We start from the raw sequence: 27562 nt of genomic DNA, 5'->3' as shown, positions 1-27562 counted from the left end.
TGCTGGATGTGAACTTGGTTGAGGCAGGCCAGCTACGCAGGATGCAGATGGGAATAATGTTAATGCTGAATGTGAACTTGGTTGAGGCAGGCCAGCTACGCAGGATGCAGATGGGTATAATGTTAATGCTGAATGTGAGCTTGGTTGAGACAGGCCTGCTACACAGGATGCAGATGGGAATAATCTCAATGCTGGATGTGAACTTGGTTGAGGCTGGCCAGCTACACAGGTTGCAGATGGGAATAATGTTAATGCTGAATGTGAACTTGGTTGAGGCAGGCCAGCTACACAGTATGCAGATGGGAATAATGTCAATGCTGAATGTGAACTTGGTTGAGGCAGGCCAGCTACGCAGGATGCAGATGGGAATAATGTTAATGCTGAATGTGAACTTGGTTGAGGCAGGCCAGCTACACAGGATGCAGATGGGAATAATGTTAATGCTGAATGTGAACCTGGTTGAGGCAGGCCAGCTACACAGGATGCAGATGGGAATAATCTCAATGCTGGATGTGAACTTGGTTGAGGCAGGCCAGCTACGCAGGATGTAGATGGGAATAATGTCAATGCTGAATGTGAACTTGGTTATGGCAGGCCAGCTACGCAGGATGCAGATGGGAATAATGTTAATGCTGAATGTGAACCTGGTTGAGACAGGCCAGCTACGCAGGATGCAGATGGGAATAATGTCAATGCTGAATGTGAACCTGGTTGAGGCCGGCCAGCTACACAGGATGCAGATGGGAATAATGTCAATGCTGAATGTGAACTTGGTTGAGACAGGCCAGCTACACAGGATGCAGATGGGAATAATGTCAATGCTGAATGTGAACTTGGTTGAGACAGGCCAGCTACACAGGATGCAGATGGGAATAATCTCAATGCTGGATGTGAACTTGGTTGAGGCAGGCCAGCTACACAGGATGCAGATGGGAATAATGATAATGCTGGATGTGAACTTGGTTGAGACAGGCCAGCTACGCAGGATGCAGATGGGAATAATGTCAGTGCTGAATGTGAACTTGGTTGAAGCAGGCCAGCTACACAGGATCCAGATGGGAATAATGTCAATGCTGAATGTGAACTTGGTTGAGGCAGGCCAGCTACACAGGATGCAGATGGGAATAATGTCAATGCTGGATGTGAACTTGGCTGAGGCAGGCCAGCTACAAAGGATGCAGATGGGAATAATGTTAATGCTGAATGTGAACCTGGTTGAGGCAGGCCAGCTACACTGGATGCAGATGGGAATAATGTCAATGCTGGATGTGAACTTGGTTGAGGCAGGCCAGCTACACAGGATGCAGATGGGAATAATGTGAATGCTGTATATGAACCTGGTTGAGGCAGGCCAGCTACGCAGGATGCAGATGGGAATAATGTTAATGCTGAATGTGAACCTGGTTGAGGCAGGCCAGCTACACAGGATGCAGATGGGAATAATGTCAATGCTGAATGTGAACTTGGTTGAGGCAGGCCAGCTACACAGGATGCAGATGGGAATAATGGTAATGCTGAATGTGAACTTGGTTGAGGCAGGCCAGCTACACAGGATGCAGATGCGAATAATCTCAATGCTGGATGTGAACTTGGTTGAGGCAGGCCAGCTACGCAGGATGCAGATGGGAATAATGTTAATGCTGAATGTGAACTTGGTTGAGGCAAGCCAGCAACGCAGGATGCAGATGGGTATAATGTTAATGCTGAATGTGAACTTGGTTGAGACAGGCCTGCTACACAGGATGCAGATGGGAATAATCTCAATGCTGGATGTGAACTTGGTTGAGGCTGGCCAGCTACACAGGTTGCAGATGGGAATAATGTTAATGCTGAATGTGAACTTGGTTGAGGCAGGCCAGCTACACAGTATGCAGATGGGAATAATGTCAATGCTGAATGTGAACCTGGTTGAGGCAGGCCAGCTACGCAGGATGCAGATGGGAATAATGTTAATGCTGAATGTGAACTTGGTTGAGGCAGGCCAGCTACACAGGATGCAGATGGGAATAATGTTAATGCTGAATGTGAACCTGGTTGAGGCAGGCCAGCTACACAGGATGCAGATGGGAATAATCTCAATGCTGGATGTGAACTTGGTTGAGGCAGGCCAGCTACACAGGATGCAGATGGGAATAATGTTAATGCTGAATGTGAACTTGGTTGAGGCAGGCCAGCTACGCAGGATGTAGATGGGAATAATGTCAATGCTGAATGTGAACTTGGTTATGGCAGGCCAGCTACGCAGGATGCAGATGGGAATAATGTTAATGCTGAATGTGAACCGGGTTGAGACAGGCCAGCTACGCAGGATGCAGATGGGAATAATGTCAATGCTGAATGTGAACCTGGTTGAGGCCGGCCAGCTACACAGGATGAAGATGGGAATAATGTCAATGCTGAATGTGAACTTGGTTGAGACAGGCCAGCTACACAGGATGCAGATGGGAATAATGTCAATGCTGAATGTGAACTTGGTTGAGACAGGCCAGCTACACAGGATGCAGATGGGAATAATGTCAATGCTGAATGTGAACTTGGTTGAGACAGGCCAGCTGCACAGGATGCAGATGGGAAAAATGTCAATGCTGAATGTGAACTTGTTTGAGACAGGCCAGCTACGCAGGATGTAGATGGGAATAATGTCAATGCTGAATGTGAACTTGGTTATGGCAGGCCAGCTACGCAGGATGCAGATGGGAATAATGTTAATGCTGAATGTGAACCTGGTTGAGACAGGCCAGCTACGCAGGATGCAGATGGGAATAATGTCAATGCTGAATGTGAACCTGGTTGAGGCCGGCCAGCTACACAGGATGCAGATGGGAATAATGTTAATGCTGAATGTGAACTTGGTTGAGACAGGCCAGCTACGCAGGATGCAGATGGGAATAATGTCAATGCTGAATGTGAACTTGGTTGAGGCAGGCCAGCTACACAGGATGCAGATGGGAATAATGTTAATGCTGAATGTGCACTTGGTTGAGACAGGCCAGCTACACTGGATGCAGATGGGAATAATGTCAATGCTGAATGTGAACTTGGTTGAGGCAGGCCAGCTACGCAGGATGCAGATGGGAATAATGTCAATGCTGAATGTGAACTTGGTTATGGCAGGCCAGCTACGCAGGATGCAGATGGGAATAATGTTAATGCTGAATGTGAACCTGGTTGAGAGAGGACAGCTACGCAGGATGCAGATGGGAATAATGTCAATGCTGAATGTGAACCTGGTTGAGGCCGGCCAGCTACACAGGATGCAGATGGGAATAATGTCAATGCTGAATGTGAACTTGGTTGAGACAGGCCAGCTACACAGGATGCAGATGGGAATAATGTCAATGCTGAATGTGAACTTGGTTGAGACAGGCCAGCTACACAGGATGCAGATGGGAATAATGTCAATGCTGAATGTGAACTTGGTTGAGACAGGCCAGCTACACAGGATGCAGATGGGAAAAATGTCAATGCTGAATGTGAACTTGTTTGGGACAGGCCAGCTACACAGGATGCAGATGGGAATAATGTCAATGCTGAATGTGAACTTGGTTGAGGCAGGCCAGCTACACAGGATGCAGATGGGAATAATGTAAATGCTGAATGTGCACTTGGTTGAGACAGGCCAGCTACACTGGATGCAGATGGGAATAATGTCAATGCTGAATGTGAACTTGGTTGAGGCAGGCCAGCTACGCAGGATGCAGATGGGAATAATGTCAATGCTGAATGTGAACCTGGTTGAGGCCGGCCAGCTACACAGGATGCAGATGGGAATAATGTCAATGCTGAATGTGAACTTGGTTGAGACAGGCCAGCTACACAGGATGCAGATGGGAATAATGTCAATGCTGAATGTGAACTTGGTTGAGACAGGCCAGCTACACAGGATGCAGATGGGAATAATGTCAATGCTGAATGTGAACTTGGTTGAGACAGGCCAGCTACACAGGATGCAGATGGGAAAAATGTCAATGCTGAATGTGAACTTGTTTGAGACAGGCCAGCTACACAGGATGCAGATGGGAATAATGTCAATGCTGAATGTGAACTTGGTTGAGGCAGGCCAGCTACACAGGATGCAGATGGGAATAATGTTAATGCTGAATGTGCACTTGGTTGAGACAGGCCAGCTACACTGGATGCAGATGGGAATAATGTCAATGCTGAATGTGAACTTGGTTGAGGCAGGCCAGCTACGCAGGATGCAGATGGGAATAATGTCAATGCTGAATGTGAACCTGGTTGAGGCCGGCCAGCTACACAGGATGCAGATGGGAATAATGTCAATGCTGAATGTGAACTTGGTTGAGACAGGCCAGCTACACAGGATGCAGATGGGAATAATGTCAATGCTGAATGTGAACTTGGTTGAGACAGGCCAGCTACACAGGATGCAGATGGGAATAATGTCAATGCTGAATGTGAACTTGGTTGAGACAGGCCAGCTACACAGGATGCAGATGGGAAAAATGTCAATGCTGAATGTGAACTTGTTTGAGACAGGCCAGCTACACAGGATGCAGATGGGAATAATGTCAATGCTGAATGTGAACTTGGTTGAGGCAGGCCAGCTACACAGGATGCAGATGGGAATAATGTTAATGCTGAATGTGCACTTGGTTGAGACAGGCCAGCTACGCAGGATGCAGATGGGAATAATGTCAATGCTGAATGTGAACCTGGTTGAGGCCGGCCAGCTACACAGGATGAAGATGGGAATAATGTCAATGCTGAATGTGAACTTGGTTGAGACAGGCCAGCTACACAGGATGCAGATGGGAATAATGTCAATGCTGAATGTGAACTTGGTTGAGACAGGCCAGCTACACAGGATGCAGATGGGAATAATGTCAATGCTGAATGTGAACTTGGTTGAGACAGGCCAGCTACACAGGATGCAGATGGGAAAAATGTCAATGCTGAATGTGAACTTGTTTGAGACAGGCCAGCTACGCAGGATGTAGATGGGAATAATGTCAATGCTGAATGTGAACTTGGTTATGGCAGGCCAGCTACGCAGGATGCAGATGGGAATAATGTTAATGCTGAATGTGAACCTGGTTGAGACAGGCCAGCTACGCAGGATGCAGATGGGAATAATGTCAATGCTGAATGTGAACCTGGTTGAGGCCGGCCAGCTACACAGGATGCAGATGGGAATAATGTTAATGCTGAATGTGAACTTGGTTGAGACAGGCCAGCTACGCAGGATGCAGATGGGAATAATGTCAATGCTGAATGTGAACTTGGTTGAGGCAGGCCAGCTACACAGGATGCAGATGGGAATAATGTTAATGCTGAATGTGCACTTGGTTGAGACAGGCCAGCTACACTGGATGCAGATGGGAATAATGTCAATGCTGAATGTGAACTTGGTTGAGGCAGGCCAGCTACGCAGGATGCAGATGGGAATAATGTCAATGCTGAATGTGAACTTGGTTATGGCAGGCCAGCTACGCAGGATGCAGATGGGAATAATGTTAATGCTGAATGTGAACCTGGTTGAGACAGGCCAGCTACGCAGGATGCAGATGGGAATAATGTCAATGCTGAATGTGAACCTGGTTGAGGCCGGCCAGCTACACAGGATGCAGATGGGAATAATGTCAATGCTGAATGTGAACTTGGTTGAGACAGGCCAGCTACACAGGATGCAGATGGGAATAATGTCAATGCTGAATGTGAACTTGGTTGAGACAGGCCAGCTACACAGGATGCAGATGGGAATAATGTCAATGCTGAATGTGAACTTGGTTGAGACAGGCCAGCTACACAGGATGCAGATGGGAAAAATGTCAATGCTGAATGTGAACTTGTTTGGGACAGGCCAGCTACACAGGATGCAGATGGGAATAATGTCAATGCTGAATGTGAACTTGGTTGAGGCAGGCCAGCTACACAGGATGCAGATGGGAATAATGTTAATGCTGAATGTGCACTTGGTTGAGACAGGCCAGCTACACTGGATGCAGATGGGAATAATGTCAATGCTGAATGTGAACTTGGTTGAGGCAGGCCAGCTACGCAGGATGCAGATGGGAATAATGTCAATGCTGAATGTGAACCTGGTTGAGGCCGGCCAGCTACACAGGATGCAGATGGGAATAATGTCAATGCTGAATGTGAACTTGGTTGAGACAGGCCAGCTACACAGGATGCAGATGGGAATAATGTCAATGCTGAATGTGAACTTGGTTGAGACAGGCCAGCTACACAGGATGCAGATGGGAATAATGTCAATGCTGAATGTGAACTTGGTTGAGACAGGCCAGCTACACAGGATGCAGATGGGAAAAATGTCAATGCTGAATGTGAACTTGTTTGAGACAGGCCAGCTACACAGGATGCAGATGGGAATAATGTCAATGCTGAATGTGAACTTGGTTGAGGCAGGCCAGCTACACAGGATGCAGATGGGAATAATGTTAATGCTGAATGTGCACTTGGTTGAGACAGGCCAGCTACACTGGATGCAGATGGGAATAATGTCAATGCTGAATGTGAACTTGGTTGAGACAGGCCAGCTACGCAGGATGCAGATGGGAATAATGTCAATGCTGAATGTGAACCTGGTTGAGGCCGGCCAGCTACACAGGATGCAGATGGGAATAATGTCAATGCTGAATGTGAACTTGGTTGAGACAGGCCAGCTACACAGGATGCAGATGGGAATAATGTCAATGCTGAATGTGAACTTGGTTGAGACAGGCCAGCTACACAGGATGCAGATGGGAATAATGTCAATGCTGAATGTGAACTTGGTTGAGGCAGGCCAGCTACGCAGGATGCAGATGGGAATAATGTCAATGCTGAATGTGAACCTGGTTGAGGCCGGCCAGCTACACAGGATGCAGATGGGAATAATGTCAATGCTGAATGTGAACTTGGTTGAGACAGGCCAGCTACACAGGATGCAGATGGGAATAATGTCAATGCTGAATGTGAACTTGGTTGAGACAGGCCAGCTACACAGGATGCAGATGGGAATAATGTCAATGCTGAATGTGAACTTGGTTGAGACAGGCCAGCTACACAGGATGCAGATGGGAATAATGTCAATGCTGAATGTGAACTTGGTTGAGACAGGCCAGCTACACAGGATGCAGATGGGAAAAATGTCAATGCTGAATGTGAACTTGTTTGAGACAGGCCAGCTACACAGGATGCAGATGGGAATAATGTCAATGCTGAATGTGAACTTGGTTGAGGCAGGCCAGCTACACAGGATGCAGATGGGAATAATGTTAATGCTGAATGTGCACTTGGTTGAGACAGGCCAGCTACACTGGATGCAGATGGGAATAATGTCAATGCTGAATGTGAACTTGGTTGAGGCAGGCCAGCTACGCAGGATGCAGATGGGAATAATGTCAATGCTGAATGTGAACTTGGTTGAGACAGGCCAGCTACACTGGATGCAGATGGGAATAATGTCAATGCTGAATGTGAACTTGGTTGAGACAGGCCAGCTACACAGGATGCAGATGGGAATAATGTCAATGCTGAATGTGAACTTGGTTGAGACAGGCCAGCTACACAGGATGCAGATGGGAATAATGTCAATGCTGAATGTGAACTTGGTTGAGACAGGCCAGCTACACAGGATGCAGATGGGAAAAATGTCAATGCTGAATGTGAACTTGTTTGAGACAGGCCAGCTACACAGGATGCAGATGGGAATAATGTCAATGCTGAATGTGAACTTGGTTGAGGCAGGCCAGCTACACAGGATGCAGATGGGAATAATGTTAATGCTGAATGTGCACTTGGTTGAGACAGGCCAGCTACACTGGATGCAGATGGGAATAATGTCAATGCTGAATGTGAACTTGGTTGAGGCAGGCCAGCTACGCAGGATGCAGATGGGAATAATGTTAATGCTGAATGTGAACCTGGTTGAGGCCGGCCAGCTACACAGGATGCAGATGGGAATAATGTCAATGCTGAATTTGAACTTGGTTGAGACAGGCCAGCTACACAGGATGCAGATGGGAATAATGTCAATGCTGAATGTGAACTTGGTTGAGACAGGCCAGCTACACAGGATGCAGATGGGAATAATGTCAATGCTGAATGTGAACTTGGTTGAGACAGGCCAGCTACACAGGATGCAGATGGGAAAAATGTCAATGCTGAATGTGAACTTGTTTGAGACAGGACAGCTACACAGGATGCAGATGGGAATAATGTCAATGCTGAATGTGAACTTGGTTGAGGCAGGCCAGCTACACAGGATGCAGATGGGAATAATGTTAATGCTGAATGTGCACTTGGTTGAGACAGGCCAGCTACGCAGGATGCAGATGGGAATAATGTCAATGCTGAATGTGAACCTGGTTGAGGCCGGCCAGCTACACAGGATGAAGATGGGAATAATGTCAATGCTGAATGTGAACTTGGTTGAGACAGGCCAGCTACACAGGATGCAGATGGGAATAATGTCAATGCTGAATGTGAACTTGGTTGAGACAGGCCAGCTACACAGGATGCAGATGGGAATAATGTCAATGCTGAATGTGAACTTGGTTGAGACAGGCCAGCTACGCAGGATGCAGATGGGAAAAATGTCAATGCTGAATGTGAACTTGTTTGAGACAGGCCAGCTACGCAGGATGTAGATGGGAATAATGTCAATGCTGAATGTGAACTTGGTTATGACAGGCCAGCTACGCAGGATGCAGATGGGAATAATGTTAATGCTGAATGTGAACCTGGTTGAGACAGGCCAGCTACGCAGGATGCAGATGGGAATAATGTCAATGCTGAATGTGAACCTGGTTGAGGCCGGCCAGCTACACAGTATGCAGATGGGAATAATGTTAATGCTGAATGTGAACTTGGTTGAGACAGGCCAGCTACGCAGGATGCAGATGGGAATAATGTCAATGCTGAATGTGAACTTGGTTGAGGCAGGCCAGCTACACAGGATGCAGATGGGAATAATGTTAATGCTGAATGTGCACTTGGTTGAGACAGGCCAGCTACACTGGATGCAGATGGGAATAATGTCAATGCTGAATGTGAACTTGGTTGAGGCAGGCCAGCTACGCAGGATGCAGATGGGAATAATGTCAATGCTGAATGTGAACTTGGTTATGGCAGGCCAGCTACGCAGGATGCAGATGGGAATAATGTTAATGCTGAATGTGAACCTGGTTGAGACAGGCCAGCTACGCAGGATGCAGATGGGAATAATGTCAATGCTGAATGTGAACCTGGTTGAGGCCGGCCAGCTACACAGGATGCAGATGGGAATAATGTCAATGCTGAATGTGAACTTGGTTGAGACAGGCCAGCTACACAGGATGCAGATGGGAATAATGTCAATGCTGAATGTGAACTTGGTTGAGACAGGCCAGCTACACAGGATGCAGATGGGAATAATGTCAATGCTGAATGTGAACTTGGTTGAGACAGGCCAGCTACACAGGATGCAGATGGGAAAAATGTCAATGCTGAATGTGAACTTGTTTGGGACAGGCCAGCTACACAGGATGCAGATGGGAATAATGTCAATGCTGAATGTGAACTTGGTTGAGGCAGGCCAGCTACACAGGATGCAGATGGGAATAATGTTAATGCTGAATGTGCACTTGGTTGAGACAGGCCAGCTACACTGGATGCAGATGGGAATAATGTCAATGCTGAATGTGAACTTGGTTGAGGCAGGCCAGCTACGCAGGATGCAGATGGGAATAATGTCAATGCTGAATGTGAACCTGGTTGAGGCCGGCCAGCTACACAGGATGCAGATGGGAATAATGTCAATGCTGAATGTGAACTTGGTTGAGACAGGCCAGCTACACAGGATGCAGATGGGAATAATGTCAATGCTGAATGTGAACTTGGTTGAGACAGGCCAGCTACACAGGATGCAGATGGGAATAATGTCAATGCTGAATGTGAACTTGGTTGAGGCAGGCCAGCTACGCAGGATGCAGATGGGAATAATGTCAATGCTGAATGTGAACCTGGTTGAGGCCGGCCAGCTACACAGGATGCAGATGGGAATAATGTCAATGCTGAATGTGAACTTGGTAGAGACAGGCCAGCTACACAGGATGCAGATGGGAATAATGTCAATGCTGAATGTGAACTTGGTTGAGACAGGCCAGCTACACAGGATGCAGATGGGAATAATGTCAATGCTGAATGTGAACTTGGTTGAGACAGGCCAGCTACACAGGATGCAGATGGGAATAATGTCAATGCTGAATGTGAACTTGGTTGAGACAGGCCAGCTACACAGGATGCAGATGGGAAAAATGTCAATGCTGAATGTGAACTTGTTTGAGACAGGCCAGCTACACAGGATGCAGATGGGAATAATGTCAATGCTGAATGTGAACTTGGTTGAGGCAGGCCAGCTACACAGGATGCAGATGGGAATAATGTTAATGCTGAATGTGCACTTGGTTGAGACAGGCCAGCTACACTGGATGCAGATGGGAATAATGTCAATGCTGAATGTGAACTTGGTTGAGGCAGGCCAGCTACGCAGGATGCAGATGGGAATAATGTCAATGCTGAATGTGAACTTGGTTGAGACAGGCCAGCTACACTGGATGCAGATGGGAATAATGTCAATGCTGAATGTGAACTTGGTTGAGACAGGCCAGCTACACAGGATGCAGATGGGAATAATGTCAATGCTGAATGTGAACTTGGTTAAGACAGGCCAGCTACACAGGATGCAGATGGGAATAATGTCAATGCTGAATGTGAACTTGGTTGAGACAGGCCAGCTACACAGGATGCAGATGGGAAAAATGTCAATGCTGAATGTGAACTTGTTTGAGACAGGCCAGCTACACAGGATGCAGATGGGAATAATGTCAATGCTGAATGTGATCTTGGTTGAGGCAGGCCAGCTACACAGGATGCAGATGGGAATAATGTTAATGCTGAATGTGCACTTGGTTGAGACAGGCCAGCTACACTGGATGCAGATGGGAATAATGTCAATGCTGAATGTGAACTTGGTTGAGGCAGGCCAGCTACGCAGGATGCAGATGGGAATAATGTTAATGCTGAATGTGAACCTGGTTGAGGCCGGCCAGCTACACAGGATGCAGATGGGAATAATGTCAATGCTGAATGTGAACTTGGTTGAGGCAGGCCAGCTACGCAGGATGCAGATGGGAATAATGTCAATGCTGAATGTGAACTTGGTTGAGACAGGCCAGCTACACTGGATGCAGATGGGAATAATGTCAATGCTGAATGTGAACTTGGTTGAGGCAGGCCAGCTACGCAGGATGCAGATGGGAATAATGTCAATGCTGAATGTGAACTTGGTTGAGGCAGGCCAGCTACGCAGGATGCAGATGGGAATAATGCCAATGCTGAATAAGAACTTGGTTGAGACAGGCCAGCTACACAGGATGCAGATGGGAATAATGTCAATGCTGAATGAGAACTTGGTTGGGACAGGCCAGCTACATTGGATGCAGATGGGAATAATGTCAATGCTGAATGTGAACTTGGTTGAGGCAGGCCAGCTTCACAGGATGCAGATGGGAATAATGTCAATTCTGAATGTGAACTTGGTTGAGACAGGCCAGCTACACAGGATGCAGATGGGAATAATGTCAATGCTGAATGTGAACTTGGTTGAGACAGGCCAGCTACACAGGATGCAGATGGGAATAATGTCAATGCTGAATGTGAACTTGGTTGAGACAGGCCAGCTACGCAGGATGCAGATGGGAATAATGTCAATGCTGAATGTGAACTTGGTTGAGGCAGGCCAGCTACGCAGGATGCAGATGGGAATAATGTCAATGCTGAATGTGAACTTGGTTGAGACAGGCCAGCTACACAGGATGCAGATGGGAATAATGTCAATGCTGAATGTGAACTTGGTTGAGGCAGGCCAGCTACACAGGATGCAGATGGGAATAATGTCAATGCTGAATGTGAACTTGGTTGAGGCAGGCCAGCTACACAGGATGCAGATGGGAATAATGTTAATGCTGAATGTGAACCTGGTTGAGACAGGCCAGCAACACAGGATGCAGATGGGAATAATCTCAATGCTGGATGTGAACTTGGTTGAGGCACGCCAGCTACACAGGATGCAGATGGGAATAATGTTAATGCTGAATTTGAACTTGGTTGAGGCAGGCCAGCTATGCAGGATGCAGATGGGAATAATGTCAATGCTGAATGTGAACTTGGTTGAGACAGGCCAGCTACACAGGATGCAGATGGGAATAATGTCAATGCTGATTGTGAACCTGGTTGAGGCAGGCCAGCTACACAGGATGCAGATGGGAATAATTTTAATGCTGAATGTGAACTTGGTTGAGGCAGGCCAGCTACGCAGGATGCAGATGGAAATAATGTCAATGCTGAATGTGAACTTGGTTGAGGCAGGCCAGCTACACAGTATGCAGATGGGAATAATGTCAATGCTGAATGTGAACTTGGTTGAGACAGGCCAGCTACACAGTATGCAGATGGGAATAATGTCAATGCTGAATGTGAACTTGGTTGAGGCAGGCCAGCTACACAGGATGCAGATGGGAATAATGTCAAAGCTGAATGTGAACTTGGTTATGGCAGGCCAGCTTCACAGTATGCAGATGGGAATAATGTCAATGCTGAATGTGAACTTGGTTATGGCAGGCCAGCTACGCAGGATGCAGATGGGAATAATGTTAATGCTGAATGTGAACTTGGTTGAGACAGGCCAGCTACACAGGATGCAGATGGGAATAATGTCAATGCTGAATATGAACTTGGTTGAGGCAGGCCAGCTACACAGGATGCAGATGGGAATAATGTCAATGCTGAATGTGAACTTGGTTGAGGCAGGCCAGCTACGCAGGATGCAGATGGGAATAATGTCAATGCTGAATGTGCACTTGGTTGAGACAGGCCAGCTACACTGGATGCAGATGGGAATAATGTCAATGCTGAATGTGAACCTGGTAGAGGCAGGCCAGCTACACAGGATGCAGATGGGAATAATGTCAATGCTGATTGTAAACCTGGTTGAGACAGGCCAGCTACACTGGATGCAGATGGGAATAATGTCAATGCTGAATGTGAACTTGGTTGAGGCAGGCCAGCTACGCAGGATTCAGATGGGAATAATGTCAATGCTGAATGTGAACTTGTTTGAGGCAGGCCAGCTACGCAGGATGCAGATGGGAATAATGTCAATGCTGAATGTGAACTTGGTTGAGACAGGCCAGCTACACAGGATGCAGATGGGAATAATGTCAATGCTGAATGTGAACTTGGTTGAGGCAGGCCAGCTACACAGGATGCAGATGGGAATAATGTCAATGCTGAATGTGAACTTGCTTATGGCAGGCCAGCTACACAGTATGCAGAAGGGAATAATGTCAATGCTGAATGTGAATTTGGTTATGGCAGGCCAGCTACACAGGATGCAGATTGGAATAATGTTAATGATGAATGTGAACCTGGTTGAGACAGGCCAGCTACACAGGATGCAGATGGGAATAATGTCAATGCTGAATGTGAACCTGGTTGAGGCCGGCCAGCTACACAGGATGCAGATGGGAATAATGTCAATGCTGAATGTGAACATGGTTGAGGCAGGCCAGCTACACAGGATGCAGATGGGAATAATGTCAATGCTGAATGTGAACTTGGTTGAGGCAGGCTAGCTACACAGGATGCAGATGGGAATAATGTCAATGCTGAATGTGAACTTGGTTGAGACAGGCCAGCTACACAGGATGCAGATTGGAATAATGTCAATGCTGAATGTGAACTTGGTTGAGACAGGCCAGCTACACAGGATGCAGATGGGAATAATGTCAATGCTGAATGTGAACTTGGTTGAGGCAGGCAAGATGGGAATAATGTTAATGCTGAATGTGAACTTGGTTGAGGCAGGCCAGCTACACAGGATGCAGATGGGAATAATGTCAATGCTGAATGTGAACTTGGTTGAGGCAGGCCAGCTACGAAGTATGCAGATGGGAATAATGTCAATGCTGAATGTGAACTTGGTTGAGACAGGCCAGCTACGCAGGATGCAGATGGGAATAATGTTAATGCTGAATGTGAACTTGGTTGAGACAGGCCAGCTACGCAGGATGCAGATGGGAATAATGTCAATGCTGAATGTGAACTTGGTTATGGCAGGCCAGCTACGCACAATGCAGATTGGAGTAATGTTAATGCTGAATGTGAACCTGGTTGAGGCGGGCCAGCTACACAGGATGCAGATGGAAATATTGTCAATGCTGAATGTGAACTTGGTTGAGACAGGCCAGCTACGGAGGATGCAGATGGGAATAATGTCAATGCTGAATGTGAACTTGGTTGAGACAGGCCAGCTACGCAGGATGCAGATGGGAATAATGTTAATGCTGAATGTGAACTTGGTTGAGACAGGCCAGCTACGCAGGATGCAGATGGGAATAATGTCAATGCTGAATGTGAACTTGGTTGAGGCAGGCCAGCTACGCAGGATGCAGATTGGAGTAATGTTAATGCTGAATGTGAACCTGGTTGAGGCGGGCCAGCTACACAGGATGCAGATGGAAATATTGTCAATGCTGAATGTGAACTTGGTTGAGACAGGCCAGCTACGGAGGATGCAGATGGGAATAATGTCAATGCTGAATGTGAACTTGGTTGAGACAGGCCAGCTACGCTGGATGCAGATGGGAATAATGTTATTGCTGAATGTGAACTTGGTTGAGGCAGGCCAGCTACGCAGCATGCAGATGGGAATAATGTTAATGCTGAATGTGAACTTGGTTGAGGCAGGCAAGCTACACAGGATGCATATGGGAATAGTGTTAATGCTGAATGTGAACTTGGTTGAGGCAGGCCAGCTACACAGGATGCAGATGGGAATAATGTTAATGCTGAATGTGAACTTGGTTGAGGCAGGCCAGCTACGCAGGATGCAGATGGGAATAATGTCAATGCTGAATGTGAACTTGGTTGAGGCAGGCCAGCTACGCAGGATGCAGATGGGAATAATATTAATGCTGAATGTGAACCTGGTTGAGGCAGGCCAGCTACGCAGTATGCAGATGGGAATAATGTCAATGCTGAATGTGAACTTGGTTGAGACAGGCCAGCTACGCAGGATGCAGATGGGAATAATGTTAATGCTGAATGTGAACTTGGTTGAGGCAGGCCAGATGGGAATAATGTTAATGCTGAATGTGAACTTGGTTGAGGCAGGCCAGCTACACAGGATGCAGATGGGAATAATGTTAATGCTGAATGTGAACCTGGTTGAGGCAGGCCAGCTACACAGGATGCTGATGGGAATAATGTCAATGCTGAATGTGAACTTGGTTGAGACAGGCCAGCTACACAGGATGCAGATGGTAATAATGTTAATGCTGAATGTGAACTTGGTTGAGGCAGGCCAGCTACACAGGATGCAGATGAGAATAATGTCAATGCTGAATGTGAACTTGGTTGGTTTCAACCTAGAGTTCTGATGTATTAAATTGAAAGTCCACACAGACACAAAAGTGCAGCAGACACTGCTATGGTGTTACTTGCAGGAAATCCACACAGACGCTGAAGTGTGGCAGAGACTGTAGATACACACTGGACACGAGGAGCTGGTACACACATGTGCATGAACTTTGTAATATCACCAGCAAGCAGCAACTGACCAGAATCCCTAATGAAGGAAGATGTCTCATGCGATTGGTCTATAAGGCTGAGGTCAGGTAACGAGACTACCAACAGGTGAGTAGCTGCATGTAGCAGCCAGAGTCCAGGTAGCTAGGATAGCGACTGAGAGCCTGTCAGGCAGAGAGCAGCAGCGGGACATGTAACAGACTGCATGTGTTTCCTTGCAGGTAACCATGGTTAACAGAGGAAGAACAATGATTTCTAGCACCACCCTCCTTTTAAAGCTTCCAGTCTGTTATTCTAACTCAATCAGCATGACATAGTGATCTCCAGCCATGCCCTCATCAACATCTCACCTGTGTTAATGAGAGAATCACTGACATGATGTCAGCTGGTCCTTTTGTGGCAGGGCTGAAATGCAGTGGAAATATTGTTTTTGGGATTAAGGCCCTGATTCAGAGCCGTCCTTCTCTTTATTTAGAGCGGCCTCCGGGCCGCTTGCATAGCTGTCCACCCACAGCTATAGCGAGCGGCCAAAAAGATGGTCATGATGGTCAAGACCATCGCATCCATTGGGCTTGCAACGAGACTCTTGCGGTAGGGTCTCGTTGCCGCAAGCCCAAGAGTGCTTTTGGCTCTATCAGAGCCAAAAGCACTCCCACTGACATCACTCCGTCTGGGCAGACACGCCCCCGGCCTGCCCACCAAAGGGGGCGTGCTGTCACTCACCATCGACAGCACGCCCCCTTTGTAGCGAGACCCATAGCGACGGCTTGGCCATCGCTATCCGGCTCTCGTGCATGCGCACGACAGAGCCGGCTCCCTCATGTGCACTGGGCCAACATCGACCTGCTTGCGAGCGCTTGCGAGCGGGTCTGAATTAGGCCCTAAGTTCATTGTCATGACAAAGAGGGACTTTGCAATTAATTGCAATTCATCTGATCAATCTTCATGACATTCTGGAGTATATGAAAATTGCCATATAAACTAAAGCAGGAGACTTTGTGAAAACCAATAGTAGTGTCATTGTCAACATTTTTGGCCAGGCTGTAGTTGTCTAATGGTTTGGAGTAGCTTTGTATATGGTGTTCATATTTATATTCTCGCTGCTGGAAATAGTTATTTCCCAGCAGCTGTTATCAGCAAGGTGCCAGCTGGGAAAACCAAAGGAGGAAAAGAGGTAGCAGCAGCAATGGGTTGACAGAAATAAGATGTTATGCCAATAGATCTATGAGACAACTCTATCCTTGGTATGACGACACTCCTGGGCACTACCAATTTCCCTCTACAGTATCAATTGTTTTAGCTGTATTAAATGTGTGGGTAGATGGTTATGTGGGAAGCAGAGCACAGAGCTGATCTAATATGCAGCCATATGCCAATGGTTTATTTCCCAGCACACAGATGTTAAAATGAAATCTGTTTGGTTAGCAAGAACCATGAACACATATTGATACAATCACCTACCTCCAGGGATATGATTGTACTATCCTCTCTGTGGTGAAATGGGACACTTGAGAACATCAACTGCTAATTCCACAATACTAACATCAAACTCTTACTACCAGTAGATAGGAAACAGGCTCTGAATGTCGTTATGAGGATCGGGGTGATCAAACACTGAGCTCATTCCAAATGAAATGTATCAAACTGCTACATAATCTGTATGTGCTATAAACTGGGTTGTTTTTAATTTCAGACACAGGGCTGGTGTGCCCAGAAATACAACCACACAGAGCTGACTGTAGCTGTAACATTGTTACCAAGCACAATACTGAGTTTTCTCTCTCTGATATATTGTATTATAGGACACATTTGTATCAACACTAAATTATCAACTTTGTGTCTGATTCTGAGTTGGACGCTGTCCAATATTCACACTGATGGTCAGTGTTTTTAATTTGCGCATTGCATCTAAGTTGCTACAAAGTTGCAAAGCACAGCTGCCATTGCTTTAGCTTACAAAGTAGCGGGAACATTGAGCCACAAAGTGACAGAAATGCATTTAGTGCACCTTGGCAGTGACTAGGTGGTGGCTATTCAGATGCACGGAGATTAACCATTTAATGGGAGTGTGACAGGTTTGTCACAGATAGTGGTTGGGGAATCACACTCTCAATCGCTCACATTGGGGGCCATACTCTGTTGGAGAATCTGCACCCAACGTGGGGTTGGTGCACGTTTTGATGGTGCAACTGATAGTTACATCTAAAGATGCAACAAGCTATATTTCAGCATCTGAAGTGGCTGTTTCAGTCCTGGCACATTCAGACACACGGTTGTATCCCAGGGAAGGGCTTTTTCATGGTATCACACAGATACTGCTGCACCTGATGGAGAATCATGGAACCTTATGGTGGGTGTGGCCATGTATATATTGTGCAGGAAAAAAACAAGTATTGTAATAACCCCCTTCACCCTCCTTGGACAAACAATGGGCCCTGTCCACCAGTAGTGTATCCAGAAAAGTACAGAAAGAGGGACTGGTCTACTGCACAAGGAGTTATTGCATTATCATAAAGGAAATATGTAATACCCCAGTATTATAAATATCAAATATTTTTTTATTGAAATTAGTGGGTGCAACCACAGACTGAGGGGTTACAACCACATGATGAGGATAATTCAGAAGAAAAGGGAAAAAGAGTCTGAATGAGGTACACAAATATTAGTAAAATATAGTAAAATATAACTAAATGTTTCATATTATCCCTACATCATATACGAAGCACAATTTGTATTTAAAATATGTGTGATCGCTGGCTCATAAGGAAGGAACGCCCATATAAAAACAGAGAACATAATAACACCATTCTGCACTCCGCTGTTGGTAGGGTCAATCAATATAAAAACACCTATAAAAATAAACAGGATTTCTATCCATGTAAGGATGGGGGTACTAAGTCCAAAGACGTAGAACATACTATGGCCCAACATAGACCATCTACCAATAGAGACCTAGGGGCCAGGCGAAAGGAGTTGGAGGGACCAATACACAAAATATCTGTATCCTATTGTAATACCTCAGGGTTTTTTTTAGGGAAACCCATGAATCAGAGTTCCAGGGAACCCAAATATCTAAACAGATACCAACTACTAGGGACCCCAAAAAGAACAAGGGACAAAGATTCAGAGGAAGAAGAAGTGGACTACGTAACAAATGGGAAAACAGAAGAAGAGAATAAAATCGACATCTAAAAGCATTTTTATTTATCTTAAAAAAACTAACATCTGGGCAACTTTCCCTATTGGAAAAGGGACTTAAATTCTCTCCACCTGCTAGTCCCAATATTTTTGAACAATATGTAGAATTAAATCGGTTTATCTGGTCTTTATGTAGGAAGCAATATTTTGCTTGTAAGAATTCTAACAAAATTGAGGATGATTATATGCCCATTGTTTTGAATTCGATTGATTCCATTGGTTTAAATATCTTGGAGGACTTGTGGGAAGAAAATAATGTACATGGATACAAATGTATCAATCCTGTCAAACGTTTTTATACCAATAGATCATTATCTTCATTTAAACTAAAATTGGAATTCTTCCCGATAAGTGCTAGGAGTTCCAATATTGATTGTTTTTATAAAGTCACTTTGAATGACTTTAAATGTCTTTGTACTAGATCTAACCTTACCAAATGAGAGAATAGGGCCCTTAGGGATTTGATAAAAGACAATACAATTGTTATAAAGGAGGCCAACAAGGGGTTGGGATCGTCGTCCAGGACAGAGAAGAATACCTAAGAGAAGCCTTTCGGCAACTCCAGGATAAACCGTTCTATCGGGTTTGGATGGGGATACCACTCCCACCTTTCTTTGTGAACTTCTAATCCTCCTCGATTCAGCATTGACCACGGGGGTCATATCCAGGGAGGAATGGAGATTCCTACATCACTCACACCCTTCGGTTCCTATTTATTATCACCTTCCTAAAATCCACAAAACCCTCTCTTCACCTCCTGGGTGACCTATCATCTCGGGTATAGATTATTTAACCTCTAATCTTTCTTTCTATGTGGATCACTTTCTTCAACCCTATTAAGGTCACACATCAAGGATACCACCCATTTTCCTACCAAAGTACAGAGCATCCTGTGGAGGGAGTCTTATGCCTTTCTCACACTGGATGTCTCTTCTTTATACACAAACATTCCACATGATTTGGGCCTTTCGGCCATTTATTCTCATTTAGACAAGTATGGTGACCTTTCTGACCAACATAGGGTTTTCATTCGTTCTTCCATTCATTTTATTTCAACTCATAACTACTTTCTCTTTTCTAACACTTTTTATTTACAGTCATTGGGGATGGCTATAGGGACCAGGTTTGCACCCAGTTATGCCAACCTCTATATGGGCACCTTTGAGGTGGGTTACATATGGAAGGGGGCGTATGGCGTGAACCTGGTTTTCTATGGCCACTTCATTGAGGATCTTTTTATAATTTGGGATGGGGATCTGGACACTGCTTTCTTTTGTCAATTCTCTCAACTCTAATTCTTTTAACCTTTCTTTTACACACTCTTTTAGTAGGGAATCTATTTCCTTCCTGCATGTGGCCCTCTCTGTGATAGATTCCACTATTGTCTGCTCCAATTTCCAGAAAAAAGTTAACACAAAGTCTATCCTCATTATTCCAGAGTACATTACCTCTCTTGGAAGAGAAACAAACCCAAGGGTGAGGATCACAATGGGAATGAGTCACTCAGAGAAGGTGGGATACACCGAGGTGGTTGGGTACACAGGGGTGATGAGGAACACAAAGATAATGAGACCCACAGAGAAAGTGGGTACACAGGAGGTGGAGGGGTACACACTGCAGAGGAATAATAACAGAAATGTGGTATTATTCACCAGTTGCTTCAGACTCCAACTGAGGATTGTAAATGTGGAATGGAGAGGGATCCATCCAGGGGAGTGATGAGTAGGGAAGCAGTGAGAGGTGCAGGAGCCAGGGTCAGCAAAATTAGTTGTAGGGAGGGGGGAAGCCCCAGCAATTAAGAGGCCCTAGCTGTAAAGAGAAGCTCCAGGGATCACCTAGGTTAGGGGTGGGCTATTAGCAGCCCCCCAGCTGTTGTAGTAGCTACAGTAGGTACACAGTCACCCGGGCAGTATGAGGGGCTGTCCTGTGCTGCACTGAATTTGGCAGGGGATGGACACACACTGGTGGGTGGTGGCAGATGCACAATGACTGACTCTGCTCCATAGTTATGGCAGAGACCTTCCAGCGGTAGGCGGGCAGCAGCACACTGTCAGAGCAGCCAGTCTATAATATTTACAAAGAGCCAACTGCACCCTCACACACTGCAGCTGGCTTTTAGGGGCTGTCCTCCTGTGACAGCCTGGAAGTCGCGGGTGGAAGCATGTAGCTTCCCCACAAAGCACTGAAGCCATGGCTCTGCCCTCTGTACTTGCAACAGTGAAACTTTGGAAAAAAAAACAAGTCCTGCAGCAAGCTGCTTGGCATGATTTGGGAACTACACCCGTCAGTCACCGCTGATTCATTCAGATTGTAAAGCACTGAAGATCATTTGCAAGGTGGGTCTGCAGCTAGCAGCATAGCCCACCACCAGAGGGGGTTGAATGTCTCTCTCTTGGGGGTAAATTACTAAGAATCAAGTTTGGGTGAGAATTGGTGAGTTTGGAAGTGAGTTCTCTCTTTTCCCTGTTAAAACTCTTGTGAGTTTGCAAACTCGAAAAATCTCACCATCAGCCAAACTACTGTAGGAAGGACTTTATATGAAAAAGATGCAACTTGCAAATTTACTAAGAATCGAGTTTCCAATCTTGTGTGAGATTGTGGCAAACTCACTGTGAAATTGCAGTCTCAAATAGACCACCTCCTGAGCTGCGAGTTTGGCAGAAACATACATAGATCAGTGTGATTTGTGTATGTTTCTGCCTGTATACCTAATGTTTTTATAAAAAAAAAATGACATAGGGTCAAGTTGCTCAGGCCAAGCCAGGAATCTCAAGGGAGGTGGGGACCCCCCAAAAAAGGATTCCCCCATCTCCTGAAACCCCAGTCTTGGTCTGAAGCCCGGGGCTCTCTCCCGCACCCCTGGGCTGTGGGTATGGGGGTAATAAAGTGGAAAATCAAAGTAAACTATTGTGTTTTACAGTGGAACTACAGGTGCCAGCATTCCTGCCCTTTTGCACTTGTGGAACTACAAGTGCCAGCAGGCGGCCGGCACCCATACCTCCACTGTAAAATAAATAGTTAAACAAAGACAGTACACACACAGCATATACAGTAAAAGTTTAATACACACATACCTCACTCACACATACTTACCTTCTGCCAGATGTTCCCATGAAGAAATCCGTGAGGAATGACCTGCAAAAAAGATCCTATACTCACCTACATCCTCGCACTGGTCTCCGTAGCATCCACGGGGGTCTTTGCAAAAAAACAAAATGAGTACCATATACTTACCATTAGCGGTGTATGTGTGTGACCACTAACTAGCTCCCGACTGTTCAGTGAGAACTGTCAGGAGCCACCAGGCAATCAGCAGCTGCTCTATAGTTAGCACTTGTTAAATGTTAGCAATGCTCTGGCTCCTGACTCACTGAGCAGCCCACGTGGGAACTGCCAGGAGCCAGAGTCAATCAGCGGCCGCGCTACAGTTAGCACTTGTTAAATGTTAGCAATGTTTACGTTTATATCTCTTTACACTACACTTACACTGTCAAACCCACCACCCACCGCCCAGGGGTGATGGGGATAGCGCCGGGCTATCAGCCTAGACCTGGGGTGTCCTGGAGAGGGGACCCCTTTATTGGTGGAGTCCCCATGAGTCGCCAGTAAGTAGTAATGTTTCAGCCAGGGAACCTGGTGATAGGGTTTCCCTGGCTGTGACACTACCCCCCCCCCCCGCTAGAAAGTGTCTGGTGCTGGTTGTGGAAATTACAGGGGAACCCTTACATGTTTTTCCCTGTAATTACAGAACCAGGACAGGATCAGAGCCCAGTGCTGGTTGTGCTAAGTACAGGGGAACCCTACACAATTTTTTCCCTGTACTTACATGACCAGGACTGGCTAAGAAAGGCCGGGGCTGGTTCTGTTTTAGGGGGGACCCCATGTAATTTTTTTATAACTAACTCTTTCTAAACTTTTTATAGTAAGACACATGCATGCATCTCACTGATGTATGCATGTATCTGTGTCAATCCGACCTGCTTATGCTAAAATTGAAAGCATAAAGCAGGTCTTTTCATTTGTGGATTTGAAGTTCGATTTTGTGCTCGATTTCAAATCGAATACTGTAATAGTAAATAAGAGATTTGTGTATTGGTCTATGTAAAAGTACCAATGTTTTTCCGATGATCGATTTTGAGTTGGATTTGAGTAAAATCTGGTTTAATGTTCGATTTGACATTCAATTTTGACTTTATTAAATCTGCAATGTTAAATCACACTAAAATCAAAACGAAACCTTTGTAAATATACCCTTTAAGGGGCCTATCCATTAGCAGATAAATTTGAACGATGGACGATTTATCGTTCAGTTGTTAAATTTATCTGCTAATGGATAGGCTCTGAATGATGAAAATGCGCACTCCCGTGGCTGACAAATTGTCTTTTGTCTCTCCAACATGTTGGTCAATTATTGTTTATCGCTGACAGATATTAGAAATATCTGTCGCAGTAAATGATGAACGACGAACGACAAACGATATTGTTAATGAAAATGAATAGAAACATTAAAAAAATCCACTCCCTGAATGATGTCATGCAATATCGTTCATCGTTCGTCGTTTGCAAAAATCTGTCATGTACATGACAGATATCTGTCACCGCACCCCTAGGGATTTTCAAGGGATAATCTTTTGTCTTTCATCTTTTGAAAAAGATCTGCTAATGGATAGGCCCCTATAGTGTGTAATGCAGTATTCTCAGCATTAAACTTAACTGGCACACATTCTAAGAACTGTAGAATTTTGCTCCTGACAATTCCTGTAGTGTTTGCTTCCAATGCTACTACCAGAAAGTGAAACTCAGGTGTTAATTTCTGTAGCATCACCATGGCAATCTCATCATCTGCTTGGACTCCTACATATTTTAACTGTTGGAATAAGGACATAATTTTGTCAATGTTGTCACTTATACATGTGCATTCACTTAATGGTATTATACAATATACTGCATGCCTGATTAATAATTCTTAGTAGATCTCCGTTCTTAAATGCAGCCTGCAGGGCTGTCCACGTGTCTTTAGTTGACATGTTTACATGTTTGATAGAATATATGTGTTCTAAACACTTAAGCTAATTGGTCCCATGGCTCTTTCTACATCATCTTGGCATGACTGAATCAACTAACTTTCCACAACCTTTCAAGTTTTCATTGCATCTCCATTGAAAATTCCCTTTCTGTACCTTTTAGTTTATTAAATAATGTCTTGGATGTAGATCCTAATATGCCTGTTGTGCACTGACATAGTTGTGCAGCTTCAATGCACTACTTCTCTGGTTAACACTCTGCACTGACACAATGTGCTGGAAACAATCTGTGCTGAAAATACTCTGTGCTTGTTCACTCTGGGATTGCATGTGGCTATGGCATCTGTGTGATGCTGGCTGTTTTAGGTGCTTGGGGCCTGTGTGTCTGGGCCCATAGCCCTTTGAATATGTATAATAATAGCGATGGCATAAGCAGAGTCACAGTACACACATGTGGATCCAATATCACCAAACAGCCCAGTATTTAACCAACAGTATGGTTATTGAGCAGTAGTATGTGTGTACAGCCATACTCACAGCTACATACACTCAGTGTCTGGATGATGGAGCAGAGCTTGAGTGGAACATACAGAGCACCAGCCAGTGATGTATGAGGGTAGCAATGCATATGTAAGCAGTATGTAGCAGTAATAGGTACTGTATTTACGGATATCATAGGTTATTTGGAAGCTAAGTGGAATACATCCATGTCTCACAGTGAGAAGATGGCACCATGCATGTGTAGGAGACCAAATGGTGCCATCTTGGTTATGTATTGGTGCCTCCCTATAGGAGCATCATGGAGACTGCACAGTAACAAACTCCAAATCTCAAAATGAAAAGGGTAAAAAGTACATCCTGCTTACAGGAAAAACAGATTTGGTCTGATTCAGACTTCAGAGCAAAGCAAAATAAAACAAAGCAGTAACTTTTCATCTTAGTGAAACCATATTGCACTGAAGGTGGAAGAAGGGGGGGCAGACGCAGTTTACTGACCCCCCTTCGCAAACCACCACAATACCCACTTTCCAGCCCCACAGTTGAAAGTAGGGAAGCATTGTCTTATGCTGGGTACACACTATACGATGTGTTGTGTCGTCCGATCTAGCCGGATAGGACAACATATCGGGCACATTGTCTATTGTGTACATGCTATGTTGCTGACGATGCGCAATCCCACGCATCATCAGTGACATCACCCGTTGGACCTGCGTGCATCGCCGCTGCTGGCATCGGCAATTGTGTACGCACTTGCCGATGCCGGCACCCCACCGGGCCCGTCACTGTACCGGCTTTTAGAAGTTCCACAGACACCATTTGAATTTAGTACAGTGAGACTGTCTCTCGGAGACATTCATAATATTGTGATAGGCAGACACTGTGGCAGCCCCCAGATCCCGGAGCCCTAGGCAGCTGCCTAATGGTAGAGCCGGCCCTGGGCAGATGGTAAATGTGCAGGGAGAGTTAGATGTGGGCGGGGTGTGTCATAGCTCAAATGAAAATTGCAGTGTAAGAATGAAGCTGTCCAGGATTTTTGGGCTACATACAACAGCAGCCAGTTGCCCCCCTTACACTACAAAATGTTTGTCCAGGTGCACAATTACTGCATTTTTTTAAATTTCTCCCAACTCTGATTTAGCCCTTTTCGTTAAGAGTTGTTCTTACTATTTGGCATTGAGGAAATGCATTTTTGCTAGAAAATTACCCGTGAGGTTATTTCTAATGTTAATAAAACTAGTTTAAAACTCGTTCTCCACCTGCTTAAGGCAGAAAGCAAACACTTTGTAGAATTGATAGGTCAATTGAGCTTGAATGTGACTGGTTATCCGTGATGTCACAATATTCATTGTATATACAGTTTAAATTCCAGCTTGGGGCAGAGTTTCTGTATTGATCATCTGACGTAAAGACATATTTTTGTTGTTTTTGTTTTTTATTAATAAAAAAGGTTTTATCCTCAGAGCAGAAACAAGAAAGGAAATTGACCACAAGTTTGTACTATGCTGTAGTGAGTCTCATTTGACACTAAGGGCCGGATTCAGGGGTGTATGCAGTACACATTCAAAGATAATTTTTGCTAAGAGCAAACATGAGAGAAAAATACAAATATGTCTTTGTTGGGGCACTCTTAAGAAAGATATATAGATTTGAGAGATAAGATGGGTGTTAATAAATCTTAAGGTGCATACACACACAACGATTTTTTTAACAATTATCGTTAACGATATCGTTTATCATTCAATCGTTGAAAAAATTGTTCACTTTCTGAGTTAAAACGATGAACGATTATCGTTCATGCGCGTTCACATTTGTAGTTCAGTCAGACTGACCAACTCAACGATTTTCATTAAAGGAATATGCAAAAAACGTTTGTAGTTAAAAAAAAAAATGTTCATTACATTTAGTAAATGAACAAATTTAGTAAACGATTTTCATTCATTTTTCCCTTGAAAAAATTAACGAAAATCGACTACTAAAATCGTTAATTTACAAAATCGTTGTGTGTGTATGCAGCTTTAACGTTTAATTTAGAACCTTTTAAAATAAGTTCTCTCTAATGGGTAACTCAAAATACACAAAAACTTATATACAGTATATACAAAAAAATATTACAATCAGGATCAAAATAATAGTAAGTACTTAATATACACCTTGCATCCAGGGTCGGATGGTAGCAAATGATCTGCAGATGATTACACCCCTATCATCAGTATAGAAATACATAATTTGTCATATACATATATAATTGCACTTCAATAGTCAGGTTTGACAACTAAAAAGTAGTTTCACCATATATGTTCATGGTTCAAAGGGAAGCATAATTTGCTACAGTGTGTGCAAGGTAATAAGAGGTGAAAATATAAATATAATGGATCTCTATTCCTGTTCCTTCTGTTAGGAATCACAGTGGGTCAGGAAAAACACACACAAAAAATGATCAGATAAAGATGATATTGATCGTGCTTACAGTATATATGATATATAAAGCAGTGGTCAGGGAACAGGGGTAAATTACCCCTCATGGGGTAAAAAAGAAATTCCTGGGGGTAATGGACGGACAGCCAGGCATGTATATGAATCATTCTTTAATATAGAATGATTCATATGCATGCCCGGCTGTGCCGCAGGGAGTCTCTAAGCCGGACGCCCGCTGAGATGTTATTACCAGCGGGCGCCCGGCTCCTTCCCTGCAGCGCCGCGTTAGCCGGAGGCTGGAGTTCTCTTCTGAACTCCAGCTTCCGGCTCTCTCCATGTGCACTATGGGAGAGACATCATGACGTCTCTCCCATAGTTCCGAGGAGCAGCCGGGCAGACAGGATGGTGGCGGATGCAGGAGCGGGGATTAGGGTAAGTGTGTTTTTTTTTTGTACAAGCGGCACTACAGGGGCATTATATGGGGGCACTACTATATGATTTCCTTTCAAATCAAGGGGGTAACGTCGGCGTATCTAAATATATTTTGGGGTAAAAGGTAAAAAAGTTCCCTGACCCCTGATGTAAAGCATAGAAATCATCTGCTGATTCTGTCAGCAAACTGCAACCAACAGGTCTGAGTCTCAAAGTCTGCTATAAATTACAGTAATAAAGCTTGCAAGAATATTTCATTACATTTAGTTCACAATTGATCCTAAACAGCAGTCAATCAAGTGATGTTTTATGCTATAAATAGGGATCACACATCACCTAACTGATGTAAGGTATCACAAAATGAACCAGTGTCAAACATAGTAAACAAGTGTCACATG

At 44.9% G+C, this 27562-nt stretch overlaps 1 protein-coding gene across 2 annotated transcripts in view; it reads right to left on the bottom strand.

Annotated features, from left to right (window-relative positions):
- The window catches only part of LOC148517803 (transmembrane protease serine 9-like), a 267334-nt gene that overhangs the window by 100702 nt on the left and 139070 nt on the right, over positions 1–27562 (bottom strand). The window lies entirely within an intron of this gene.

The sequence above is a fragment of the Taudactylus pleione genome, unplaced genomic scaffold (assembly GCF_031769625.1).
Source record: "Taudactylus pleione unplaced genomic scaffold, aTauple2 ptg000209l, whole genome shotgun sequence".
NCBI classification, from domain to species: domain Eukaryota; kingdom Metazoa; phylum Chordata; class Amphibia; order Anura; family Myobatrachidae; genus Taudactylus; species Taudactylus pleione.
Note: the sequence above shows the minus strand (reverse complement) of the source record. Positions and strands in the feature narration are given on the sequence as shown.